Below are 15,114 nucleotides of genomic sequence, written 5' to 3'. Positions count from 1 at the left end.
TGTTAATATAAAGTCTATTTTGTCTGATATTACTATAGCCATCCCAGTCCTCTTTTCCAAAAAGATGCATGGAATATATATTTTTTATTCTTTCATCTTCAATTTATTTGAGTCTTCATATCTTAAGTGCATCTCTGGTAGACCCTATGTTATTGGAACATTAAAAAATTATTCTCCCAATAGTTATTTTTTGATTAGAGAATTAAATCCTTTAAATTTAAAGCAATTACTGATAATGTAGGACTTATGTCTGCTATTTTGCTGTAACATAACTTTTTCTTTCCCTCACTTCCTCCATCACCATCTTCTTTCATATTTAGTTGATTTTTTTTAGTGAACCATTTGGATTACCTTTTCATTTCCTTCTGTGTATAGTTTTTAATATATTTTCTTTGTGGTTAACATGGAGATTGTATTGAAAAATCCTAAGTTTATAACAAACTAGTTCAGTTGATATCCACTTAACTTCAATAACATACAAAAACTCAGCTCCTATACAGCTCCTTCCCACCTTATGATGTTTTTGTTACAAATTACTAAATCACATTTTGTGCCCAGTAACATATATTTATAATTAGTTTTGTGCATTTTTATTTTAAATCCAATAGGAAATATAAAGTGGAGTTACAAAGCAAAAATACAACAATAATGGATTTTATATTTCCTCTTACATTTATCTTCCCAGAGATGTTTATTTCTTCATATGGCTTTGTGTTATTGTGTAGTGTCTTTTTATTTCAGCCTGGAAGACTCCCTTTAACGTTTCTTGTAGAGCAGGTATAGTGGCAGTAAACTCTCTCAGGTTTGTCTATCTTGGAATATTTTAATTTTACACTCATTTTCAAGAATAATTTTACAGATATAGAATTTTTCATTGACAAGTGTGTGTTTCTTTCTTTCTTTCTTTCTTTTCTTCCAGCACTTTAAATTTGTCATCTCACTGTCTTCTGGTGTCCAGAGGTTCTGATGAGAAACCAACCTTTAATCTTACTTAGGATTCCTTGTATGTAAAAAGTTGCTTTTCTATTGCTGCCTTCAAGATTTTTTGTCTTTAGCTTTTGACAGTTTGATTGTGATTGTCTTGCTATGGGTCTCTTTGAGTTTATCACACTTGAAGTTTGTTGACAGTTTCTGCTTGTTTTTGATGTTTCTGTGGGGGTATGACAACTTGGAGTTGTCTATTTGTAATTTTTTCTTGTGGTAGGCATTTTTGTTGTGTTTTATGACAGCTAAATCTTTATTCTAAGTAATAAAAATTGGCTTTGTGACATAAAATTTGAAATATTTTGACTTACTCATTGAGTGGTAGAAAGCAAGAACACAAATACTGCATGTAGGGAATCTAATGAACCTTGTTATTCTATAGCAAAACAATAGGTAAACTTTTGTCTGATATACTTTGGAAATCATTCCACAAGTTGGTGTTTGCTGGTGTTTGATTTTCCACCCCAATTAAGGCAGTCATAAGAGGTTACTTGTAAAGGAAGCCGTAGAAAGAATAACTATGGTGGCCACAGCATTTCTTAAGTCTCCTACTAAAGCATCTTTCTATGACAATGGGAGCCAACACTTCAGCAAAGATTATTTGACAGTTATTATCTTTACAGGCAAGACTATGGACTCTAGTGAATTTGCCTTTGTTTTGGTGTATTATAAGAATGGCTCATCTATTAATGAAAGGCAGACTTTTCAGAAGTAAAAATTGCTAGTCAATGTTATATTTGGCTGACTTACATTATTGAATACCTACTGATGGAATTTTATTTAATACTTGTCATATACCTGATTGGTCACCTATTGATGGAATTGTATTGTAAAAGAAATCACAAGGCTGACATGCAGAAGTCTGTGATTGATAAAACTCAAAGGCAAACTGAAGTAACCACAAACCTGAAACATATGTGCATACCTTTTAGACATATTCTCTAATATCTGTGTCATATATGTCCATGGAATATAGCCGACATAGGCGATTCTTTGAGAGTCAGAACCAGGAGCTACAAAATTGGCTAATCAAGGCATTTACTATAATGACAGGAAGAATACTATTTATAATTCCCATGGAATAGTGGTTGTTTTGTATAGGATTTTTTTTTGGGGGGGGGGGTCAAAGAATGTTATGAACCACATCAGGAAAGGGCAAAGAGTTTTAGAAGCCATGCGTGTGTGTGTGTTTATGCACAGGTCTATGTGGTTATGTTAATTAGTATCTCAAATTATTATTCTGACAATAACACAGTGATTTTTATACTATTTAAACAACTGATTTTAATAACAATGTGTATTACGATTCCATTTCCTGTCATACTACAAATGGAATATTACTCTCAACTGCTATATTTATACTTAAACATCTATTAGTTGTAGGAGTCTATTCCTTTTTGATGTAATTATCTACAAATTCTATTTCATTTCTCTTGTCAACTTTTATTCCCATTAATTAAAATATTATTTCAAACTTTTCCCAGCATTTTTGCAGCTTCAAATCATTACCATTTCTTTCACATTCACCTCATAGAGAAAAATCACAGATATTATATGCAAATTACATCAACTTTTCCACTATCCAAGCCTATAAACCCACCCATTCTCTCCTCTATAAATCATGTTTCAGTGGAGAAAGTGATTCTCTCCCTACCTGAAGCCAATCAATCCAGTTATACTTTAAATCTTCCCATATTCCTCTGGGAAGTTATTTTTCACTTATCTTTGCTTTGTGTATTTTACTAGTTACATTTAACTGGATTTATTCCATTATTATTTAAACAAGACTTTAAAAATTCCTTTCCTTGAAACTATATATTTCTCTCTCTATGGATTTACCTTTTGTCTTTTATATACATTCAAATTTCTGAAAATAATTTATTAAATTACTAGATCTATTTTCTCATTTTACACCCACTCACTATAACACTACACTTCAAAACAGTGAGATCAGCAATGACTTTCATGTTGCTAGACCCAAAGAACTATTTCTTTCTTGTTTTTAAAATTCTCCCATTGGCTTATGTGATTGCACTTTCTTGTGTTATTTTTCTTCTGGACACTATTTGTCTTGTTCTTTTATGGGCTTCTCTTTATCCCCCAGCCATACAATGTGGGATTTCTTCAGTAACCTGAAATCTACTCTTTTCTGACTTCACTACTTTATCATTTATATTTATAGTGTCAGTTACAGTAATTAATACAAAATTTAATTGACTGCCCCAAACCTCTCCCCTAAGCCTTGTCAAGTCTTAGTTTTAAATATTTCTCACATCTCAAATGCTCTCTTCTTCAACCTTAATCCAAGCCATTGTTATCTCTCATCTGAACTAGAGTCAGAGACCAACAGTTGATTTTCCCCCAGACATTTTGGCAACCCTGAATTTTTTTTCTCCAGTGAGTACCAGAAGAATATTTTCAAAACAAATTTGTTTGTATTTCCTGTTTAATAATATTAAGGAGCTTACCTTCAGGCATAAAACAAAGATGAAAATATTAATATGTCTTATAGCCATACTTGGAGTATTTCTACCCTTTTCTCTGGACACATCTTATATTATCTTCCCCTTTAATATCGATGACCCAAAATTTCTGGTCAAATTTCAGTTCTTCAAAGGTGCTTGCTTTATAGCACCACATGGTTTCTGTTTGCATGAGGAATCACTACTCATTCTGTACAATATATCTCAAGGTCTGCCTCAAGGGAATAAATCTTTGACCCACTCCTCTCCAACTTTAGGATTTCTTTATTGTAGATTCTCACACAATGGTATTCCCTACATTAATGTAAATAACTCCATTTTTAGTGCTCATCTATTTTTGTGATAATTTGATTCATATCTGTATATGACATAGTAAGCATTCATTAATGTTTGATGAATGGATGTCTTTCTTAATGAACTAAGGTTTACTAATTCTAAAGCAAATGAAGGAATTAATCCCTAACTAGTGCAAAGTGTATTTTATTTGTTCAAAATTATGTATTCCAAACATAAATATTTTAAATTTCCTCATGATTCACACCTCTTTTCCCAAATTTGTATTGAGAAAATCACTACAATATTCTTTAAGAAGTCTCTTCTATATTGGCAAATTACACTACAGAAAGGTGCTTAGTTTACATAAACTTCTATTTGATTTAGTTTCCTCCTTCTGGAATTTATAGTCTTCTTAAAATAGAAGAGGTAAGACATAAATGTTAAAGAATTTACAATACAACATGGTATCCAGTGGGTGCAGTTCTATTAAACAAAACATACACTTATTTTCTACTATGTGCTAAGAACTATAATAGGCCTTGACATATGTCTTGTCCTGGAAAACCTCACAGTTACTGTAGTTTATAGGTTATTATAGAAGCTGTACAGGAGAGTCTCAGGTTTATTAAAGAAAATCATAACATGATATTTCATATATTGTAATAGAGGGAAATAGTGTTTTGGAGACAAAAATAATAGAAGAAATGAGAGAGAGATTAAATACTCTGAGTTCAGTCATAGCCAAGAGTAAATTGGAGAATTTTCATGAAACAAAACAGGGATTGGGTCTCATATGGTGGATAGAATTTGAAAAAAAGTGAATATTTTTCCCCCCCAAAAAAGGAAATGTAATCTATAAAAGGATGGTGAATTTTAAACCATAGTCAGGGAATAGAGGACAAATTGTTGATTGCAAAGGAATTGTATAAATAAACTTACACGAAGTGGTATGAGAATATCAGGAAAAAAATGGAGAAGACTCAAATCAATGCAATTAGAAATGAAAAAGGAAAGGTAACAACTGACACTGCAGAAAGAAAAAGGATCATGAGAGATTACTACAAGCAACCATATGCCGATAAAACTGACAACCTGAAGAAATGGACAAATTCTTAGCAAAGCACAACCTTCCGAGACTGAACCAGGAAGAAAAAGAAAATATAAACAGACTAGTCATAAGCACTGAAATTGAAACTGTGATTAAATATCTTCCAACAAACAAAAGCCCAGGACCAGGTGGCTTCACAGGTGAATTTTATCAAACATTTAGAGAAGAGTTAACACCTATCTTTCTCAAACTCTTCCAAAATATAACAGAAGGAGGAACATTTCCAAACTCATTCTATGAGGTCACCATAACCCTGATACCAAAACCAGATAAAGATGTCATAAAAGAAGAAAACTACAGACCAATATCACTGATGAACATAGATGCAAAAATCCTCAACAAAATACTAGCAAACAGAATCCAACAACTCATTAAAAGGATCATACAACATGATCAAGTGAGGTTTATCCCAGGATGCAAGGATTCTTCACTATGTGCAAATCAATCAATGTGATAAACCATATTAATAAATTGAAGGAGAAAAAGCATATGATCATATCAATAGATGCAGAAAAAGCTTTCAACAAAATTCAACATCAATTTATGATAAAAGCCCTCCAGAAAGTAGGCATAGAGGGAACTTACCTCAACATAAAGGCCATAATAGAGTCCACATATGACAAACCCACAGCCACCATTGTTCTCAATGGTGAAAAACTGTAACTATTTCCACTAACATCAGGAACAAGACAAGGTTGCCCACTCTCACCACTATTATTCAACATAGTTTTGGGAGTTTTAGCCACAGCAATCAGAGGAGAAGAAGAAATAAAAGGAAACAAAATCAAAAAAAAGAGAAGTAAAACTGTCACTGTTTGCAGATGAATGATACTTTACATAGAGGATCCTAAAGATGCCACCAGAAAACTAGTACATCTAATCAACGAATTTGGTAAAGTAGCAGGATACAAATTAATGCACAGAAATCTCTTGCAATCCTATACACTAATGATGAAAAATCTGAAAGAGAATTTAAGAAAACTCTCCCATTTATCATTGCAACAAAAAGCATAAAATATCTAGGAATAAACCTACCTAAGGAGACAAAAGACCTGTATGCAGAAAAGTATAAAACACTGATGAAAGAAATTAAAGATGATACAAACTGATGGAGAGATATACCATGTCCTTGGATCAGAAGAATCAACATTGTGAAAAAGCCTATACTACCCAAAGCAAACTACAGATTCAGTGCAATCCCTATCAAACTACCAATGGCATTTTTCACAGAACTAGAACAAAAACTTTCACAATTTGTATGGAAGCACAAAAGACCCAGAATAATGAAGGCAATCTTGAGAAAGAAAAACGGAGCTGGAGGAATCAGGCTCCCTGACTTGAGACTATACTACAAAGCTACAGTAATCAAGACAGTATGGTACTGGCACAAAACAGAACTATGGATCAATGGAACTAGATAGAAAGCCCACAGATAAACGCACACACATACGGTCACCTTAGTTTTGAGAAAGGAGGCAAGAATATACAATGGAGAAAAGACAGCCTCTTCAATAAGTGGTGCTGGGAAGACTGGACAACTACATGTAAAAGAATGAAATTAAACACTCCCTAACACCATACACAAAAATAAACTCAAAATGTCTTAAAGACCTAAATGTAAGGCTAGAGTAAAACATAGGCAGAATACTCTGACATAAATCACAGCTAGATCCTTTGTGACCCACCTCCTGGAGAAATGGAAATAAAACAAAAATAAACAAAGTGGACCTATGAAACTTGAAAGTTTTTGCACAGCAAAGGAAACCATAAAGAAGATGAAAAGACCACCCTCAGAATGGGAGGAAATATTTGCAAACGAAGCAACTGACAAAGGGTTCATCTTCAAAATATACTAGCAGCTCATGCAGCTCAATATCAAAAAAACAGACAACCCAATCCAAAATGGGCGGAAGACCTGAATAGACATTTCTCCAAAGAAGATATACAGATTGCCAACAAACACATGAAAGGATGTGCCACATCACTAATCATTATAGAAATGCAAATCAAAACTACAATGAGGTATCACCTCACACTGGTCAGAATGGCCATCATCCAAAATGTACAAACACTTGATGCTGGAGAGGGTGTAGAGAAAAGGGAACCCTCTTGCAATGTTGGTGGGAATGTAAATTGATACAGGCACTATGGAGAGCAGTATGGAGGTTCCCTTAAAAACTAAAAATAGAAGTACCATATGACCCAGCAAACCCACTACTACCTTAAGAAAGCCATAATTCAAAAAGTGTCATGTACCACAATGTTCATTGCAGCTCTATTTACAATAGCCAGGACATGGAAGCAACCTAAGTGTCCATCAACAGATGAATAGATAAAGAACATGTGGCACGTATATGCAATGGAATATTACTCAGCCATAAAAAGAAACTAAATTGAGTTATTTGTAGTGATGTGGATGGACCTAGAGTCTGTCATACAGAGTGAAGCAAGTCAGAAAAACAAATATCATATGCTAACATATATATATTGAATCCAAAAAAACGGTTCTGAAGAACCTCGGGGCAGGACAGGAGTAAATACGCAGTCATAGAGAATGGTCTTGAGGACACGGGAGGGGGAAGGGTAAGCTAGGATGAAGTGAGAGAGTGGCATGGACAGGTATACACTACCAAATGTAAAACAGTTAGTGGAAAGCAGCTGCACAGCACAGGGAGATCAGCTCGGTGCTTTGTGTCCACCTAGAGAGGTGGGATAGGGAGAGTGGGAGGGAGACGCAAGAGGGAGGGGATATGGGGATATATGTATATGTATAGCTGATTCACTTTGTTATACAGCAGAAGCTAACACACCATTGTAAGGCAATTATATTCCAACAAAGATGTTTAAAAATATGCACCACCTAAGCATTTTCAACAAAATTCATCTAAAACCAATAATCAACTTTTTTTTTTTTGGTTTCACATTGCTTGCAGTAATCATTAAGGCTAGATTAATTTCAGCATGGGAAATAAGGCCAGACATCTTCACTTTCACCGTAGAATCTCCACCCTTCCCAAGATCTGTACCTTTCTTTTTTTTTAGAATTATAGATGAAAAATATGGCATCACCTTTTTTGTGTGATGAAATTCATTTTTCTAGTTTATACTGGAGCTTTTTTAAATCATTCATTTATAAATCTATAGCTTCATTGCTTATTAATTTTGTTTGATTTTGAGTGTTGCCATGAGGAAGGGAAGTTTTATGCTTCCCATGGCAGACAGATTTCTTCAGTGGTACATGGTTTTCCATGAAGAAAAGATGTGAGATTCAGAGGTGTCCCATTACCAGAAGGTATGCTTTCTAGCATTTGCTGTTGATTGCAGCAGAAAAAAAAAGATCTTATAGTGTAAGTACCACAGACATCTTCTGCATGTTAGCATTCTCCTATGATAGTATCAGATAGTAACTATATAAACAGAAAGATTCGATGAAACAGCATTTATTATAAATTGACCTTTAGTCTCCCTAATTCTCATAACTAGAGGAATATTTGGAAATGAAATATACAATTTACTCAGCCATGAAAAGACTTTTAAAGCTGTGCTTAACAGTTTGTAGGAATACACACACACACACACACACACACACACACACACACACACATACTTACTTTCCGTTGGACTTCTTTAAAAACATGGCTTCTGAGTGGAGTGCAGTTTTCCAAAACACTGCCAACACCAAATGCTGGCAAAGAGAATGTGGAGAAATAGGAACTCTCATTCACTGATGGTGGGAATGCAAAATGGTACAGCCACTTTGGAAAAAAGTTTGGCATTTTTGTAAAAATTAAACAGATTCTTATCATACGATCCAGTAATCATCCTCCTTGATATTTACCCAAATGAGTTAAAAACTTATATCCACACACAAAAAAATCTGTGCACAGATGTTTATAGCAACTTTATTCATACTTGTCCAACTTGGAAGCAGCCAAGATGTCCTTCAGTAGGTGAATGGATAAATAAACTATAGTTCTTCCAGACAATGAATATTATTCACATGTAAAAAGAAATGAGCTATCAAACCATGAAAAGACACGGAGGAAACTTAAATGCATATTGCTAAATGTAAGAATCCAATCTGAAAAGACAGCATACTGTGTGATTCCAATTTATATGACATTCTGGAAAAGTCAAAACTATGGAGACAGTAAAAATATCAGTGGTTGCCAAGGGTAGAAGAGGAGACAGGGATAAATAAACAGAGCACAGGGGATTTTTGGGACAGTGTAACTACTCTGCATGATACCACATTGGTGGGCACATGTCTTTATACATTTGTCAAAACATGATACCACATTGGTGGATACATGTCTTTATATATTTGTCAAAACCTGTAAAATGTGCAACACAAAGAGTAAACCCTAATGTAAACTATGGACTTCAGATGGTAACGATGCATTAGTGTAGGTTCACTGTAACAAATGTAGTACTTGATGAGGAATGTCGCTAGTTGGGGGAGATTGTGCAGGTGTGGAGAGAGGAAGTGTATGGGAACTCTACATTCTGCTCATTTTTGCTCTGAACCTAAAACTTCTCTAAAAATAAAGTTTATTAATTAAAAAATATGTATCATACATGACAGGGTGTCACACTTGTTCTATATCAATTATCTTATTGTTCTTTCAAAATGATCAAACATAGAGGACAGCTTTCAAGTTTTGTGCAAATATGTTGGATATAGCCCAAAATTGCAGTCATTACCCAGTTTTCTACTGTCTTCGATTAGATAAAACATAATCATTAATGAATGATAACTAAGCAGTATTAGTCTTGCTGGTTTGAGCCTATACTTACTTAACATTGCTGTGAGGCAGTCCCCCCTAGTGTTTCTACATGTCTTGTCATAACTTTTATCCCAGACTACATTTTCAAATTAAGAGATCGTTTCATATAAAATAACTCTGGTTGCTAAACTTCATACCTTTCTCCAGGTCAGAGGGAAATTTGTTTCGTGAGTGGTAATCATAATGATAATGGATCCCTCTGGGATAAAGTTTGGGTTGGTTGGTTAGTAGCATCCTTATACAGTTGGGTGTTTCCTAAGCTTTGGGGTTCCTCAGTTGTGACATAGACCACTATGTGCACAGCATTCATAAGGACTCACTCTGCATTGCCTTCTTGGGACTTAGGGGAAAAAGGAACTGATGCAAAAATAAAGTTCAGGTGTTCTGTTGTTACACAAGTACTGATCTAATTGCATTTTGATTTGTTGTTACTCTACCTGGTCAAAACTATCAAAGTGTGGAGAGCTGATCTAGCAGTTGTCTGCTGATCAAGGACTGCTTGGCTGCTTGACAACCATAACTTCAAAACCCCTCTTATTCGCATTCCCCAACACACACACAGGCACACACACACAAACCTGTGCGCCATTCAGTTGAAAACTGCATATTTTCCTGTAAAATGCTATCATTCTTTACAGATTAAATCACTGAAATGTTTGTATAACATTCAACAAGAAAAACTATTATACTTTGTATAATAAAACCACTTTCATTTATTTGATTCTCTTTATGAGGTAATAAGGAGGAGAGGTAACTAGTATCCCAATTTTATGATTGAGAATCCTGAAAATAAGTTTTAAATCAATTTATTCAAATTCTCTGCATATTTATCAAATTATTGTTATCTGTTTAAACTGGTGATTCAAAGATGAGTAATGCATGCCTCTAGCTCTGAACTGTCTTACAACATAGCAGAGCAGATGATTGATAATAAATTAAAAAAATAGAGTAGGGAAGGCAATTATTGTGTTGCATATTGTATAAGATCAATAAATTCTAGTGATAATGTAGTGAATGTGAAGATAATAAATACTGCATTTTCTGTGGCTGCAATATGGAGAACCAAAGTTAAGTTCCACAATAGTGTAACAACTGTAGCCTAGTGGAAATAGAATAAATTAATTTATTCGGAATAAATGGCTATTGCTTGAATTTCAAAGCCTAATGAAAATCACAAGATTGGTTATGGTTAATTTTATGTCAACTTTACTGAACTGAGCTAAGAGATGCCCAGATAGCTGGTAAAATATTATTTCTGGGTATGTCTTTGAGAGTGTTTTTGGAAGATATTATCATTTGAAGTGGTAGAGTTAAAGATAACCTTCATAATACAATATTTTGTAGTCTATTTTCCCTTTCCTGATTTTCATGATCTGGATAATTTGGCTAAATTTCTTTTCTACTACTATTAAATAAAATAGCTTATCTCAATACTCATCCTTTTAACCTCTTTCTCAGGAAGTCATCCTGTGCCATAAACATTTTCAGCACCATAGAAAGTTTTCCAAGGTTCAGTTCAGCTTTAGTGCTTACATTGGTCATGATAAGATCCATATGCTATCTTTAAGTTCATTTTTCCACATTGGAATCTCAGTGCTGACAATATTTCATTTGCTAGACTCATAGTGAAATATAAGAATATGGTATCAATAATAAATCTTACATACAGATGAATCTGACAAAACCTTAAGGCATCTGTACACTGACAAATGTTAAACACTGAAGAGGGATGCTTGATTTATATTTTTATATACTAAGTAGTTTAAAAATATGTTTTATGCACAGAAAACTTTTTAATTTTTAAATAGAGCCATATTGACATTAGTTGGCAGACATGTCAGGTATAATTGTTCAAAGTCATGCCAAAAATATGCATCTCATTCTATTTAATTTGTGACTGTTGGACATCTTCTCAGTATGCTTTTCACTATGAATTGGTAAGAGCTATTTTCCATTAAATTATATACATGATAGATACTGAGGTTAATGCAATCAATTATCTCAATTTCAACAATATGAAGTGTCCATTAAAAAAAGGAATTACAAACCTAGTCACAAATATAACCCTATATACTTAATCTATTTGCATTGAAGTTGTATTTTGAGAGACATATTAATATGTTGAAAAAAATCAAAACAATTTACCAGGGTGATTTGAGTGTATAACTGATCCAAAATCATGCAAGAAGAAATTTATTACTGTATCTACTTATGATTGATTGACTATAATAGTCATATTATTTCATTATTTAATATCATTCTTTTCTTAAAGACGCTAATTCCACAATAACTGTAGGATGAAATTCACAAACTGCTTATATAGGCATATAAGACCTCCCAGAGCCAAACACTAACATGTATAAACAGTTTTGTCTTTGTCTAGATAGTAGTAAGTGACCTGTGCCCCACAATGATTTTCCTGAACAAGCCAGTGGTATTAATTCCCATACTATTTACAGTTTCCCAAACCACCACCCCTGTCAGGTGGGTGAGCAAGTCTTATAAGATAAGTTCTCTCTAATATTCCAAATCTCCCTAAGCCTTAGGATGCAACTTCTATGCCATACCAAATATGTATAAGTTATCTATTGCTGTGAAAAAATATTACCACAAAATTTGCAGATCAAAGGAACACACATCTATTATCTTATTATATTATAGTTTCTGCAGGTCAAGAATCTGAGTACGGCTTTAGTTTGGTCCTCTGCGAGGTTGCAATCAAGATGTTTTCTGAGGCTCAACTGGAGAAAGTCCATTTCCTCACTCATGTGGTTCTTTACAAAGATAGTGATCATTATTTTTATTCACCTCATTCTCTTTGGTTCTTTGGCCTGACATCTCAGGGCTCTTCCCATTTATGATTGAGATCTTCCCCCTTGACATTTAGATTTGACCTGTTGGATAGAGTACTTTATTCCTCTGTTCTTCATACACAATTTTTCCCCCCTGCAACCTTACCTTAAATACCACCCTTAGCTTATAATGTTCTGATATTATATAAACAATCACTGTAAAACTGGGCTCTTTCATGTAAAATGACAAAAACGTAGATCAAAGTGTAAGTGAAAATAGAGACTAATTGGCTAATGAAACTGGAAATATTGTGAAGGGACTGGCCTAAAGCAGGACAAAATTTGGAGATTCATAAGTATCATTTACTCTCTATATGTGTGGGGAGGGAGTGAGTGTGTTGCAAATGGAAGATAGCTACAAGTATCTAGTGAGTAGAGTCCAGGATTGCTTCTAAACCACCTACAATGTACAGGACAGCTCTCCACAACAAAGAATTATCTAGATAATAGGCTAAGATTGGGAGATTCTGTACTAGGATGAGATTACACATTCTTTGTTAGATAAATAGAATTGGGTGTGATAATTTTAATCCTATTAAGGACATGGTAAGCCCTGCAACATTATGCAACTATATATTTAGTACTATCAAATATTAACTAGTTGGCCCTTGAACAACAGAAGGTGCAGTTTAAGGGCGCCAACCCGCACACAGTCGAAAATCCACCTAGAACTTTATAGTCGACCCTCCCTATCTGCAGTTCCACATCCACAGATTCAACCAACAGAGGATCATGTAGTGATAGAATATCACTGTAAAGTATTAATTATATATAGTATGCTCTTTACTATATACATAGTATTATATACTTGTACTATGTATAGTATATTCATCTATAGTATATAGAAATTATATCTATATATGCACATATTTAATATTTCTTTCTGATCCTGCACCAATGGAATCTGTAGCCATTGTTCCCTGGGAGAAGGAAAGAGATGGGATGTGGAGTGTGACAATGAGCTATTATCATATCATTAACTTAATCTTGAGGCTATCCCAATTTCAGCTTTTGTGGCACAATGTTATGTTTATGTATTTCTAATCTTTGGTATAAGGCAATTGAACTGGCAAAATAATTGTTCCCAACCCCTGTCAGTAAAGGTTTAAAGCAATTTACTTTCACATGAGAAATGCAATAGTTCTCATTCCTTCTCTTATCTCCATGCTATGTTTTTTCTATTGATTTCTAAAAATATAGTCTGTGAGAATCCTGATCACTGGAACATATGCAGAAGATCCAGTTGGTTCAACATGTTGATGTCCTTATCTTAATTGGATTTAGATAACAAGAAAGAGTTAAAGACACTTTGATGCCTTAAGAAGACATTTGTGTACCAGAATAGGAAACTTCATACCCCATGAATATTTAGGAGATTTAACAGTTTACGGGTCTGAGGCAAACTCTGACATCACCTCTAAGCTACAGTATAAGTTGTAGCATCATAGATTTCCTAAAACAAAGAAGTAGGCACAGTGTTTGGTAGTATGGAGCATTATGGATGTATAATGACTGCCATTGGGAACATTCCTTTGACAATTTATTAGAAGACTCAGAAGATTCAGAATTCTGAGTGGGACTCAGAAAAAGGGAGGGCACTGCAAGACCAGACTGAAGTACAAGAGGACCTGTTGCTTGGGCTACACGATGCCAAACAGATTCATTGATTCTAGAGTAACTTGTGGTGAATAAGAATGCTGTGGGGAGACTTTTACAATCCCTAAGATGAGAATTGCAGCGTAAACTCCTGGGTTCTATCACAAATACATACCTTTTTCAGCTAAGAACTACTTGTCTTTAGATAAAAACATACACATCGAAATACTCAAACACATACATACACAAAGAAACATACATTTTGATCTTTGAAAAATTAGCTCCTTATACATACAAAATTGTATTTTACTAGGTGAATTGCATGCCTTTCATACATATTATAATAATGATTTTCAAATGTTGTTAACATATACTTAGCTATTATAAATGTATGGATGTCATTATTTTTATTTACCTTATTTTTACCTATTTTATTCCTTCCTGAAGATAATGTAATCTTATCAGAATGAAATAAAAAATAACACCATCCCAGACCTATAAGATGTACAGGTCCTAGGTTACCTTTCAAGACCTTTCAAGCATTTACACTGGGATTTCCATAAATATTACACACTGGATAGCATCTTATATTGAAGAAACACTTGCTACATTTAGGGGAATTTTCAAACCCACACTTATTTTGCAACCCAATGTCTTCTTTTTTCAAATTTACTTCCATCCCTTGTATCATTCAGAGCTCCACAGGCCTTCCATTAAGTCCAATCCATTTTGGACTCCCAAGCAAGGCCATGAACGTCTACAATCTCTGCAAAGACATGACATAAAAGGTTCAGTAGAACCCTAATTGTAGCTATTACAGATGGTATTAAATAAGTAACTGATATTCAACTCTTTCTCCTCCACTAGTTATTTCAGATTTTTCTCACCTTTACCTACAATTCATCTGTTACAAATTGCTTACTTGGTGGAGCAACCAGAAATCTCTGAGAGTTACTGAGCCTTAGTTATCTTCCCCATGTCACCCTAGCAGTTGTGATGATATAAGGTAAGAAAAGTTGATTTTAAAT

The sequence above is a fragment of the Grampus griseus genome, assembly GCF_964374135.1.
Source record: "Grampus griseus genome assembly, chromosome: 9".
Lineage (NCBI taxonomy): Eukaryota > Metazoa > Chordata > Mammalia > Artiodactyla > Delphinidae > Grampus > Grampus griseus.
Note: the sequence above shows the minus strand (reverse complement) of the source record.